Below are 12,799 nucleotides of genomic sequence, written 5' to 3'. Positions count from 1 at the left end.
ACAAGGGAGATGGTGCTTAGTAAGAAAGAATGTATTATTGCGAATATTGCGACTCTACGTCAAAGCGGATAAGATGGAGATTGATGAATGGATTCTACAATTGGTACATTAATCTATATGAATTTGCGATCTTCTGTTGTGATTTACATATCTAGTGAAGTGATCTTCAAAATCGGAATACAGGAGTATGAACTCTGATGTTTCTGTATGAAACAAATAGGAAAATCTTTTGAAGCCTGGAAACCAACAATAACTTCAATGATATTTAGAAGAAAGAGGAAGAGTTCAAACAAATCAATTGTTGAAAAAATATAGAAAAAGGGAGATGTGGTACCTTGCATGAATACACATCTTGATCGATTGAGTAATTACCGGTCACCTTGGCAAATCATGTTTAGAGTGTTGTTATTCTGTGCAGAGCGGGAAAGTGCGAGACATTCAGAGTAACCGGAGTAGCCGGACCTAGTGGTGGAGTCGGTAAGATTGAGCAAGTTCTAGTGTGTGTTAGAAGTTCGCTCGGGAGAAGGGAATTATTGAACCATCAGAAGAGTCCGAAAAATGGACAGCATTAAAGAGCATCCCACATAACTAACAGGTTTACGTTGAATAATAAATTACAAAATTACCTACACCGTCGCCTCGCTTTACCACTGGGCTCTTCCCTGACAGCTGAGCTGTCATGCGACTGATGCAACGTCAGTGATAAATGTCATTTCCACTTCCGTCCGATCTTAATCTCGATGTGTCGCTTATTTTAATAAAGTAGTTTTGTCTAGTTTTAATCCTTGAATCCGCGTACGTTTTATTCGAGTGATAGTTATCACGGCCACCTCGGATGCGTATTCAACAATAATTTTATTGCAATTATTATTATAACATACAACTTGTTTTCTTATAACTATACCTAACTGACATGTGGTGTTCGCTTTCAACACCCATGCTGTCTCATTTAGTATTCTAATTTAAAGTTTAGCGTTAAAGGAAAAAAATTTCTATACAAAGAGAGAGAGAGAGAGAGAGAGTTTTTTTTAAAGAGGCCAAATTCAGGCAATGGCCGCTAAAATCCTAATTTCCCACATTCCGTCATTCTCTTCATTGTCGGAATTGACACGGCCCAGGACGGGACCGGAACGACCGTGCCGAGAGAAGGGTCCCTCCTTGACGATTAAGGCCAACGGCCTGAGGCTCCTGAATGGGACGATGGCGGTTCTTTTGCGATTAGACTCGGAAGCCATCTTGACTTCCGAGCCGCCGTGTGTGACCGTTCTTAATAACGGATACGAGGTCCTGAACGGAGGTAGTCTGTTAGCTCTGGTTTTCTAATCCCTGCCCCCACTGGGGGGGGGGAGTGTTTGTTAACGCTTTTGCACAGAACTACACTACATTAAATGAACTACACACACGGACGCCTGGTATACTTCTGACTAATCTTCAGTTTATGAAGATGGCTGCGCCCATTGGCACTCACCTGATTCTAAATTCCTTCTTAGCGCCAGCCATCTTAACACCCTTTTGAGAGCAGCGGTGAAGTTTCTCGCTAGGGTGCGTCCTACTGTATTTTTGTTTACATTTAAAAACGTGAATTTTCCCAAAACAATCATTCATACAAACGAAAATCTTTGAATTGGAACCAAAAGAACTTTCCTGAGATTTTATTGGATATCTCTAAGATTTCACTCAGATATCCTCATTTTTTTCCATAAACTCTGAATTCTGGAAGGTTGATTAAGAATTCCTTCCAAATATTCCTCTTGAAATTTCTCAAAAGATTATTCCTGCATGCCTGCATTTCTTTTCTTGGCAATTACTCCATGAATTCCTTCAAGCATTTCTCCAAGTATTCCTTAAAGTACTTTCAATCCGTTTCTGGTTCTAGCGGTCGCTACGAACATAGGGGCTGTCCATTAATAACGTAAGGGTTTATGGGGGGTGGGATTCAGAAATATTACGCGCCATACAAAAAAAAATGAGTTATCATACAAAAAATCTTATGAGGGAGGGGGTGTCGGAAAATCGCAAAAATTCCCTTACGTAATTAATGGACAGCCCCATACGAGTATACATGAGATGTATATGTAAGAGAGAGAGAGTGAGAGAGAATAGATATAGATAGATAGAAAGATACAAAGTAGGAGGAAAGGGACGAGCCAGGAATTGAACCCAGGACCTGCATATGAATCAGAAGCGGTAGCCACTAGACCACCAAGCTCGTCCTCAAGAAATCCCATGGACATTTTGCATACAAACTACCTAGTTAACTTCGTGTTACGGCGAACTTTATTCGATCGTAGAGTTATGCGGAGTCCAAAGTAAGCACGATTTCCTGCCACAATGCGCCTCTGAATTTCTCTGCGCGGTGATTCCTCCCTGGAGCCCTTTGCCATCATGTACTTTGTCTTCGACACATTAATGACTAATCCAATTCGCCTGGCTTCACTCTTTAAACGGATGTACGTTTCCGGCATCGTCTCAAATTTACGAGCAATAATATCAATACATATTATCGGCGAAACCAAGCAGCTGAACGGACTTCGTGAAAACCGTCCCACTCGTGTTTATCCCCGCTCTCCTTATAGCACCCTCTAAAGCAATGTTGAACAGCAAGCACGAAAGACCATCACCTTGCCGTAACCCTCTGCGAGATTCGAAGGGACTCGAGAGTGTCCCACAGTGGTCCAGATTTGAAAATACCTGGCAAAAATTGCCAAATCATAGTAGTCTGCTAGTTTTAGCCTATATGAGTGTATTGGAACATTATTTAGCGCTCAATTTCATTTTAAAGGTATTTTCATTTTTTGTCGATTCCTTCGAATAAAATCCGAACAAAATTGATGTTTTTCATACAATTTTAGTATACACATATCATCATGGCGCTATTGTTTTGGCAGCTCTTGGCAGTTGCATTTTTCTCTAACCGATTCCGCATACATGAACGAGCATTTGAACGGAATCTCCGCGCTGAGAGTAGCGGGGAGTGATTTGTAAGACACTTTGAATCCTCTGGACAGATCTTGTGAATTATTTAATGCTGTTTATGACGAATTTGATTTTAATGTTAGTACCGTGCCATGCCCTAATACCGTGACCTTAAGGATGCTCTTTACTTCAAAGAGCCCTGTAAAAATCAATTATCCGTGTTTCTTGATTTTTCAAACGCTATATTATTGGTTATTCTGTGTATTATGTATAATAAATATAATTAATGGCATTCCAAATGTTTTAACCATTGTTAAAAACAAAATGGTAAAACATAGCATTGTGCCTAATACCGTGTATGTGACCCGCGTACATTGGTGGTCCTTTGAATCATCACTATATCAATCATACTAAGTTCATACTTAACCCACGAGCGCTCGCGCTGTTGTATTTTGTACAACACGTTGAAAAAATCTCGCTTTGTGTACTCAGCATTAGCGTGGTGCTGACGCAGGTAGTCAACCGCGCGAGTTACGGAAGGTTAAAAGAATCTGTGCGTTAAACGTTGCCTAGAGGTTTGTACAATTGCATAAAGTAAAAAAGTATCAATAATATTGTCAGCTTGCAGTTTTAGCCGAAACACGGTATTTGGAACACAAAAGGAACCATGCCCTAATACCGTGTATTGGTACTTCGCACTCACATTTTGTGAATATTTTTAATTGCTTGTTTTTGTAAATATGTGCCAAATTTATTACGCCTAACTTAAGAAGGTTTAATATGCTAATGATTGAATTAGTTACTTAGTTAAAAAAATAATACACTAATATTTGAGTTTTTTGTGAAATACACGGTATTAGGAGGCACACGGTATTAGGGCATGGCACGGTAGAATAGAGTTTAAAAATAGGATTAAGTATCGGTCTGTGTAGTTTTTCTAACTAAAGACGGCAAATAAATAAATAAATGAAGTCGAACTGTAAGAATTTTTCGTATTAATGACATGTAATGTCAATTTTGAAGCCAAAAGTGTTATTTTGATCTCTTGCTCCATTGCAGATGTCTGATATACACAAGAACTTACAAATAAACTTTTGAAAGCAATTGTATTACTTATATCAATAGACTTTTGTAGTGGTTGAACTTGTTTGTGTTATTTATCAAAAATTCAGAACTTTTTCATTAGCAGCTATTCAGTACTGTAACAAGATACAAAATCAATATTTCCATTTTTTTTAAATGCCAGTTAGTGCTTCTGGTATTATGGATGAATGCTCAATATACTGTATTCCATAAAAGACATGTTCAAAAATTGAGTTTCTGCCAGCTTCTTAAAATTGGACCTCTGTGTGTCCCTGATACTCGAACTACGCACATCACTCGATCCATCGTCGCCTTGATCAATCGTATCAGTTTATCCGGGAATCCGTATTCGTGCACAATCTGCCATAGCTGTTCTCGATCGATTGTATCATACGCCGATTTGAAATCTATGAACAAGTGATGTGTGGGCACGTTGTATTCGCGGCATTTCTGCAACACCTGACGGATGGCGAACATCTGGTCCGTTGTAGCGCGTTCACCCATAAATCCAGCCTGATATTGCCCCACGAACTCTCTTACAATCGGTGATAGACGGCGGCATAAAATTTGAGAGAGTATCTTGTAGGCAGCACTCAGTAGTGTGATCGCGCGGTAGTTCCCGCAATCCAACTTGTCGCCCTTTTTGTAGATGGGACACACGATACCTTCCATCCATTCCTCCGGTAATACTTCCTCTTCCCAAATCTTGGTAATGACCCAGTGTAGTGTTCTCACCAGTGTTTCTCCACCGTATTTTAGAAGCTCGCTTGGCAGTTGATCTGCTCCAGCGGCTTTATTGTTTTTCAACCGGCCAACCTCCTGCTCAATCTCTTGGAGGTCAGGGGCCGGAAGTCTTTCGTCCTGTGCACATACTCCTAGATCTGTTACCACGCCACCTTCGGTACTTGCAACGTCGCCATTGAGGTGCTCATCGTAATGCTGCCGCCACCTCTCGACCACCTCACGCTCGCACGTGAGAATATTCCCGTGATTATCTCGGCACATGTCGGCTTGTGGCACAAAGCCTCTGCGCGAGCGGTTCAGCTTCTCGTAGAACTTTCGTGTGTCCTTAGCACGATACAGCTCTTCCATCGCTTCGCGATCTCGTTCTTCCTGCTGGCGCATCTTCATCCAGAAGACTGAGTTCTGCCTGTTCCGCGCCTGTCTGTAACGTGCCTCATTCGCTCTCGTACGGTGTTGCAGCACTCTTGCCCATGCTGCATTCTTCTCGTTTTTCAACTGTTCACATTCGCCGTCGTACCAGTCGTTTCTGTGATTCGGAGTCGCGAAGCCTAGTGCTGTAGCCGAGGTACTACCTATGGCGGATCGGATGTCCCTCCAGCCATCTTCAAGTGTAGCTGCGCCAAGCTGCTCTTCCGTTGGTAGGGCCACTGCTAACTGCTGCGCGTAGTCTTGAGCCACTTCTACGTTACGCAGCTGCGCTCGATGTTGAGCCACGGCGTTCGAATTCGACGCGTGGTGATAACTGTCGAAAGTTTTGAGCGCATGCATACAGCAGCTAAGTAGTGATCCGAATCTATTTATATTCGCACTGCGGTATGTGCGGACATTGGTTATATCCGAGAAGAATTTACCGTCGATTTGGTTTTCTGTTTGATGGTCGGGTGATCTCCAGGTGGCTTTGTGGATATCTTTGCGGGGGAAGAAGGTGCTGTTGCCGAAGGGTAGAGCAAATGGTCGTGGGCTGAAATTCTTTCAGCAAATCAAAACCGTCCAGATAGGTGGATAAGCTAAAGCTAAAATAAACACTTTATTAATTCACTTATAATAATGTTTGTATGATCATATTACAATTTTTCAGTGCAACCTTCTTCTTGCCCTATCATCCAGTTTGGCAAACGTCAGCTGGCATCGGCTTTGCCGGATCTATGTGGTGTTAGCTGTAGTCTGGTTGAAGGACACATCATTAGTACACTATCCAAATATTTCGGTTACTTATTCAACACTATCAATCAAAGAAAATTTATTATTCTAATTAATTCGCGCCACCTAATGATGTGACTACAAGCGGCATATAATTCACAAGTGCACTTTTTTGCTTTCTTATTCCGTTCCTTATTCTGAACCACGATAGAAACTTGGTTCCCACTTAGCGGTTTGTATACGCTAAAATACAGTCGCGAAATGTTATCGCAACAGGTGCTTCGGACTACCATACCACGGGAGGCTGCATAGTTTACGCATCGCTGGCCGTTATCATTCGATACAGTGCACAGTGGATTTTTTTCTAAGAAAATGTCGTAAAATTGAATATCTCTGGATGCCGCTGGAATATCGTAGATCTTTTTTCGTTAAAATGAAGATTTTTCATGGGCAATTTGATGGTAGGGAATTCGTTCACAGCACGCGATTATTTCTTGCAGTTTTGGTCAGATAAAGGTGATTTTACCCTATTTTTAGTGCAATGTGGATATTCATACGTCTATAACTTGGGATTCCGTTGAGATAAATTTAATCTTTTTTTGTTAAAATGAAGGTATTTTCAAGGGCATTCTGTTGGTAGGATATTCGTTTACAGCCCACTGTTATTTCTTGCAGTTTTGGTCAAATAAAGGTAGTTATACCCTATTTTTAGTGGAAAGTAGATATTCATACGTTTATAACTCTGAATTCCGTTAAGATAAATTCAATCTTTTTTCGTTAAAATGGAGGTACTTTCATGGGCAGTTCGTTGATAGGATATTCGTTTACAGCCCGCTATTATTTCTTGCAGTTATGGTCAAATAAAGGTAGTTTTACCCTATTTTTAGTGGAAAGTAGATATTCATACGTCTATAACTCTGAATTCCGTTGAGATAAATTCAATCTTTTTTCGCTAGAATGAAGGTATTTTCAGGGGCAGTCTGTTGTTAGGACATTCGTTTACAGCACGCGATTATTTCTTGCAGATTTGGTCAAATAAATGTAGTTTGACCCTATTTTTAGTGGAAAGTAGATATTCATACGTTTATAACTCTGACTTCCGTTGAGATAAATTCAGTATTTTTTCGTTAAAATGAAGGTACTTTCATGGGCAGTTCGTTGATTGGATATTCGTTTACAGCCCGCTATTATTTCTTGCAGTTTTGGTCAGATAAAGGTAGCTTTACCCTATTTTCAGTGGAAAGTAGATTTTCATATGGCTATAACTCTAGATTCCGTTGAGATAAATTCAATCTTTTTTCGTTAAAATGAAGGTATTTCCAGAGGCAGTCTGTTGGTAGGATATTCGTTTACAGCCCGTGATGATTTCTTGCAGTTTTGGTCAAATAAATGTAGTTTGACCCTATTTTTAGTGCAATGTTGATAACCATACGTCTATAACTCTGAATTCCGTTGAGATAAATTCAATGTTTTTTTTTTAATGAAGGTACTTTCATGGGCAGTTCGTTGATAGGATATTCATTCACAGCCCGCGAATATTTCTTGCATTTACCCTATTTTTAGTGGAAAGTAGATATCCATATGCAGCCTTGTTAGCGATCACAGTCTTTGACACCTTTTTGTCGATATTCGGCTGCCTTTGTCTCCAACATTCGCAACACAAGCGATCAAACTACTGTCCGGAACAAAAATGTCGAATGAATGCGCTTGACCACGATTGCGCCTTCGGGAGATGGTTCGGTTTTTGTTATTCCTGTCTTTCCCGTAAAGAGAGCTGTTATGTATAAATGTATGTGTCGTAATCGATTTATCATACACGAATAAACTTATATTATACCAATCTTAATCAAAATTGGCTGAAATCTTGCGAAAATCTGAAATTAGACAAATGTCACTGTATCAGATGACGATGATTTGATCCACTTTTTTGTTTATTGATCTTCGTTCTGCCGCTCGTGTTGTGTGTAAGAGGTAGCGGTCGCGCTCGAATGAAACAAAGCAAGCTGACACCCGACCGCGGCAACGAAACGAAGGTAGTGAAAAGTGTCGAATGTTTACAAGCCTGTCCATATGTCTATAACTCTGGATTTCGTTGAGATAAATTCAATGTTTTTTTCGTTAAAATGAAGGGTTTATTCATGGACAGCTTGTTGATAAGATATTCGTTCTCAGCCCGCGATGCAGTTTTGGTCAAATAAAGGTAATTTTACCTTATTTTTTAGTGTAATACGATGTTTATACGTCTCAAACTCTGGATATTATTTAGATAAATTAGAGATATTTGCATGGGTAATTTTCATTGGTTAATTTCGCTTAAAACTAGTTCTTTCACTATGTTTTGCAATATTGTTACACTTAAATTTATTAACTCATAAAACCATGTTAGGATAAAAATGACCGAACTAAATTGAAGGTAATTCTGTGAAAAATAGAATGTACAAACGCGTGCTATTCCATAAAAAAATAGATAACAATAATAAGCAATTTCGATAAAATCTTGAGTTATGGACATATGAAAATTTACTTTCCACTTAACATTAAGGTAAATTGACCTTTAAAAAAAGATTGTTTATATCTCACCGGAATCCAGAGTTATAGACGTATGAATATCAACACTGCACTAAAAATAGGATTACACTACCTCTATTTGACCAAAACTGCAAGAAACAAACTGCTTCTGGGAATACCTTTATTTTAACAAAAAAAAGTCTAAATTTATCTCAACGAAATCCAGAGTTATAGACGTATGAATATCTATTTTCCACTAAAAATAGGGTAAAACTACCTTTATTTGGCCAAAACTGCAAGAAATCATCGCGGGCTGTAAACGAATATCCTACCAACGAACTGCCCATGAAAATACCTTCATTTTAACGAAAAAACTGCCCCTGAAAATACCTTCATTTGAACGAAAAAGATTAAATTTATCTCAACGGAATTTAGAGTTATAGACGTATGAACATTAGTGTGGGTCATCGGAACCGTTTTCTCAGATCAAAGCTTTTTTGGTTCCATTTCGGGTCCTGAGTATCCGTGCAAAATTTGAGCACGATCGGTTGCGTCTACACTTTGCGCATTGTAATTGAAATTTGTATGGGATTTTGTATGGGAAAACATCCTTTTTTGCATTTTTGTCATAAGTTGAAAAAGTTTGTCTGAAACTTTTTAACCGATACTATAAAATGATAGCCTAGGATGTTCTGGAAAACTTTGTTGAAGACCGCATAGCGATCCGATGCTTGTGAAAATAGTTATAACCAACGAACCGCATGCATGTGTTTATGTTTTAACATGTAAAGGAATAACAATAGCAACAAAATCATGCTGTTTCGCCAAGCAATGTCAACGCTATAACTTTTTTCATAAGCATCAGATCATTTCGCGGTCTTCGACAAAGTTTTTCAGGACACCCTAGGCTATGTTTTCACTTAATCGGTTACATGGTTTTAGAGAAAAACGAGCTTGTTATGAGAGAAATGCAAAAAAGTGTGTTTTTCCATGTAAAACCCTATACAAACTTCAATCGCGATGCGCAAAACGTAGACATAACCGATCGTGCCCAAATTTTGCACACTTATTTGGGTCCTGAAATGGGATCAAAAAAGCTTTGATCTGATGGGATACCATTGAATTTTTCATTTTCCCATATAAACGATGACCCACTCTAATGAACATCTATATTCCACTAAAAATAGGGTAAAACTACCTTTTTTGACCAAAACTGCAAGAAATAACAGTGGGCTGTAAATGAACATCCTACCAACAGACTGCCCCTAGATATTCCTTTATTTTAACGAAAAAATATTGAATTTATCTTAACGGAATCTAGAGTTACAGTAGACGTTCGATAACTGCAACATGTTTACGTTTCACTTAGCGAACGAAAATTCGATAACTGCAACGCCTGACAGTGTCAACAAGCCGTCAATTGACGTAAAATGAACGAAAAATTCCTTCGACTGTTCATTAGGGCTAACATGGCGCACCATTTTGACGTTTGGCGGTGCGATAACTGCAAATTTGTTGCACTTACCGGACTTGCAGTTAGAAAGCATTGCAGTTAAACCGTTTGCACCGACCGAACGTCTACTGTATAGACGTATGAATATCTATTGTCCACTAAAAATAGGGTATAACTACCTTTATTTGACCAAAACTGCAAGAAATAACAGTGGGCTGTAAACGAATATCCTACCAACAGACTGCCCTTGAAAATACCTTCATTTTAACAAACAAAGATTAAATTTATCTCAACGGAATCCCAAGTTATAGACGTATGAATATCTACATTGCACTAAAAATAGGGTAAAATCACCTTTATCTGACCAAAACTGCAAGAAATAATCGCGGGCTGTAAACGAATATCCTACCAACGAACTGCCCATGAAAATACCTTCATTTTAGCGAAAAAACTGCCCCTGAAAATACCTTCATTTGAACGAAAAAGATTAAATTTATCTCAACGGAATCCAGAGTTATACACGGTTGAATATCAACATTGCACTAAAAATAGGGTCAAACTACCTTTATTTGACCAAAACTGCAAGAAATCATCGCGGGCTGTAAACGAATATCATATCAACGAACTGCCCATGAAAGTACCTTCATTTTAACGAAAAAAGATTGAATTTATCTCATCGGAATTCAGAGTTATAGACGTATGAACATCTATATTCCACTAAAAATAGGGTAAAACTACCTTTTTTTGACCAAAACTGCAAGAAATAACAGTGGGCTGTAAACGAACATCCTACCAACAGACTGCCCCTAGATATTCCTTTATTTTAACGAAAAAATATTGAATTTATCTTAACGGAATCTAGAGTTATAGACGTATGAATATCTATTGTCCACTAAAAATAGGGTATAACTACCTTTATTTGACCAAAACTGCAAGAAATAACAGTGGGCTGTAAACGAATATCCTACCAACAGACTGCCCTTGAAAATACCTTCATTTTAACAAACAAAGATTAAATTTATCTCAACGGAATCCCAAGTTATAGACGTATGAATATCTACATTGCACTAAAAATAGGGTAAAATCACCTTTATCTGACCAAAACTGCAAGAAATAATCGCGGGCTGTAAACGAATACCCTACCATCAAATTGCCCATGAAAAAATCTTCATTTTAACGAAAAAAGATCGACGATATTCCAGCGGCGTCCAGAGATATTGAATTTTACGACATTTTCTTAGAAAAAAAATCCACTGTGCAGTGGTCTGTACATTTCCTCCCTTCCTACCTGCGCGTTCATGTCGCCGACAACGATTTTCACGTCACGCGGCGAGCAACCATCGTATGTTTGCTCTAACTGCGCGTAGAACGCTTCTTTCTCGTCATCGGGTCTCCCATCGTGTGGGCAGTGGACGTTGATGATGCTGTAGTTGAAGAAACGGCCCTTAACTCTCAACATGCACATCCTTGCGTTGATCGGCTGCCACCCGATCACACGTTGTCGTACTTGCCCAACACTATAAATCCTGTTCCCAGTTGGTGGTGCCACAGCTTTGGACCGCTTTTCAACACTTTCTGTCCAGTCCAACAAAGTTCCTGCAACGCCACGATGTCGAAGTTGCAGGGATGTAGTTCGTCGTAAATTATCCTGTCACATCCTGCGAAACCTAGTGACTTGCAATTCCATGTTCCAAGTTTCCAATCGTAGTCCTTATTTCGTCGCGTGGGTCTTTGCCGATTGTATCGAGTCGTATTTTCTCCTATGTTATTCGCAATGGGGATTTTTACGGGTGGCTTATTGGGCCTACGCCAACACTCCTGTCTCGCCGGAGGGCCATCGTGCCAGTTCTGTTTAACGTCCCAACCAACACTGGGACGACCACGCTGATGGGGCTACCACCTTGGATCTAGCTGGGCGTGGTGCAGCGTTTCGTACTCAGCCGCTGGATGCCAGAACAGACGCTGTTTGAGCCGCACCTCCTTGATGAACAGACACTCGGATCGTACCTCCTCAATCTAGCTGAAGTCAGAAGGACAACAGTGCCCAGGCTGCACTACCAGCTAAGCACACAACTCTTGACCCGTGGAAGCATGAGGTAGGAACTTGTGAGGACCAGAGCTATGTTGGACGCTCTCCTTATCGACTCACCGTTTTGTAGCCCAATTGGTGATGGACTAGGTGCACTAAACTCGTTAAAAATCAACTTTCTTCACAACAATCACTGCTAACAACAAGTTTACCCAATAAGCTATTTTATGCAGATGGAAGAAGTGGATGAAAACAGTCGTTTCGTTGTGAATTTAGGTAATTTACAATTTTATGTACCAGTAGTGCCGGAAATGGGGTCAAAAACCCTATTTATAAATGAAGTAAATATCAAGATCAAAATTTGATTTGGTAGATCTTACATCGCAACGCATCTTTCTAAGGTGATCTACCTTCGTTACGGATTTGGTTGTATCGCCAAAATTAAGTTTGTAGATATTACACATTTATTTACTAATATCAATACACAATCAATAAAGGTTATTGAACTTGATTGTGCTTCATTCCACTGATCTATAATGTGCAATAACATACTATTAGCTGTTACATCATCTACTCTACGGTTGATCTCAGCCTTCTTCACTTACCCTAGCATCAACGTACTGACCATTCATGTGACTTAATACGTCAACAAAAGACCCATCGCGGACTCTGTGGTTTCTCTAACCCAAAGATCTTCTATGTCGAGGTGACGACTTCCATTCTTTTCTCTACATACCTATACTGCTTGCAGCCTGCTATTGTCGTTGATGCATCGCGTCTCTAGCGCGCCTATTTCTCCTCTCCTCCACTGATCGCATTCCTTTGACCACGGGTTGAGGTCATTAAGGTACGCTATAATCGATGATAGATGGAGAGGATATTATGGGATCTGGTTCAACTTGTGGTTGGTAGCTTCCAGTTTCTAC

General features: G+C 39.7%; 1 protein-coding gene across 1 annotated transcript in view; it reads left to right on the top strand.

The window, feature by feature from the left end:
• LOC109410441 (sodium-independent sulfate anion transporter) overlaps positions 1-12,799 on the top strand; it is a 39,034-nt gene that overhangs the window by 4,168 nt on the left and 22,067 nt on the right. The window lies entirely within an intron of this gene.

The sequence above is a fragment of the Aedes albopictus genome, chromosome 3, assembly GCF_035046485.1.
Source record: "Aedes albopictus strain Foshan chromosome 3, AalbF5, whole genome shotgun sequence".
NCBI classification, from domain to species: Eukaryota; Metazoa; Arthropoda; class Insecta; order Diptera; family Culicidae; genus Aedes; species Aedes albopictus.
This window is presented reverse-complemented; position numbering and strand designations above follow the sequence as displayed.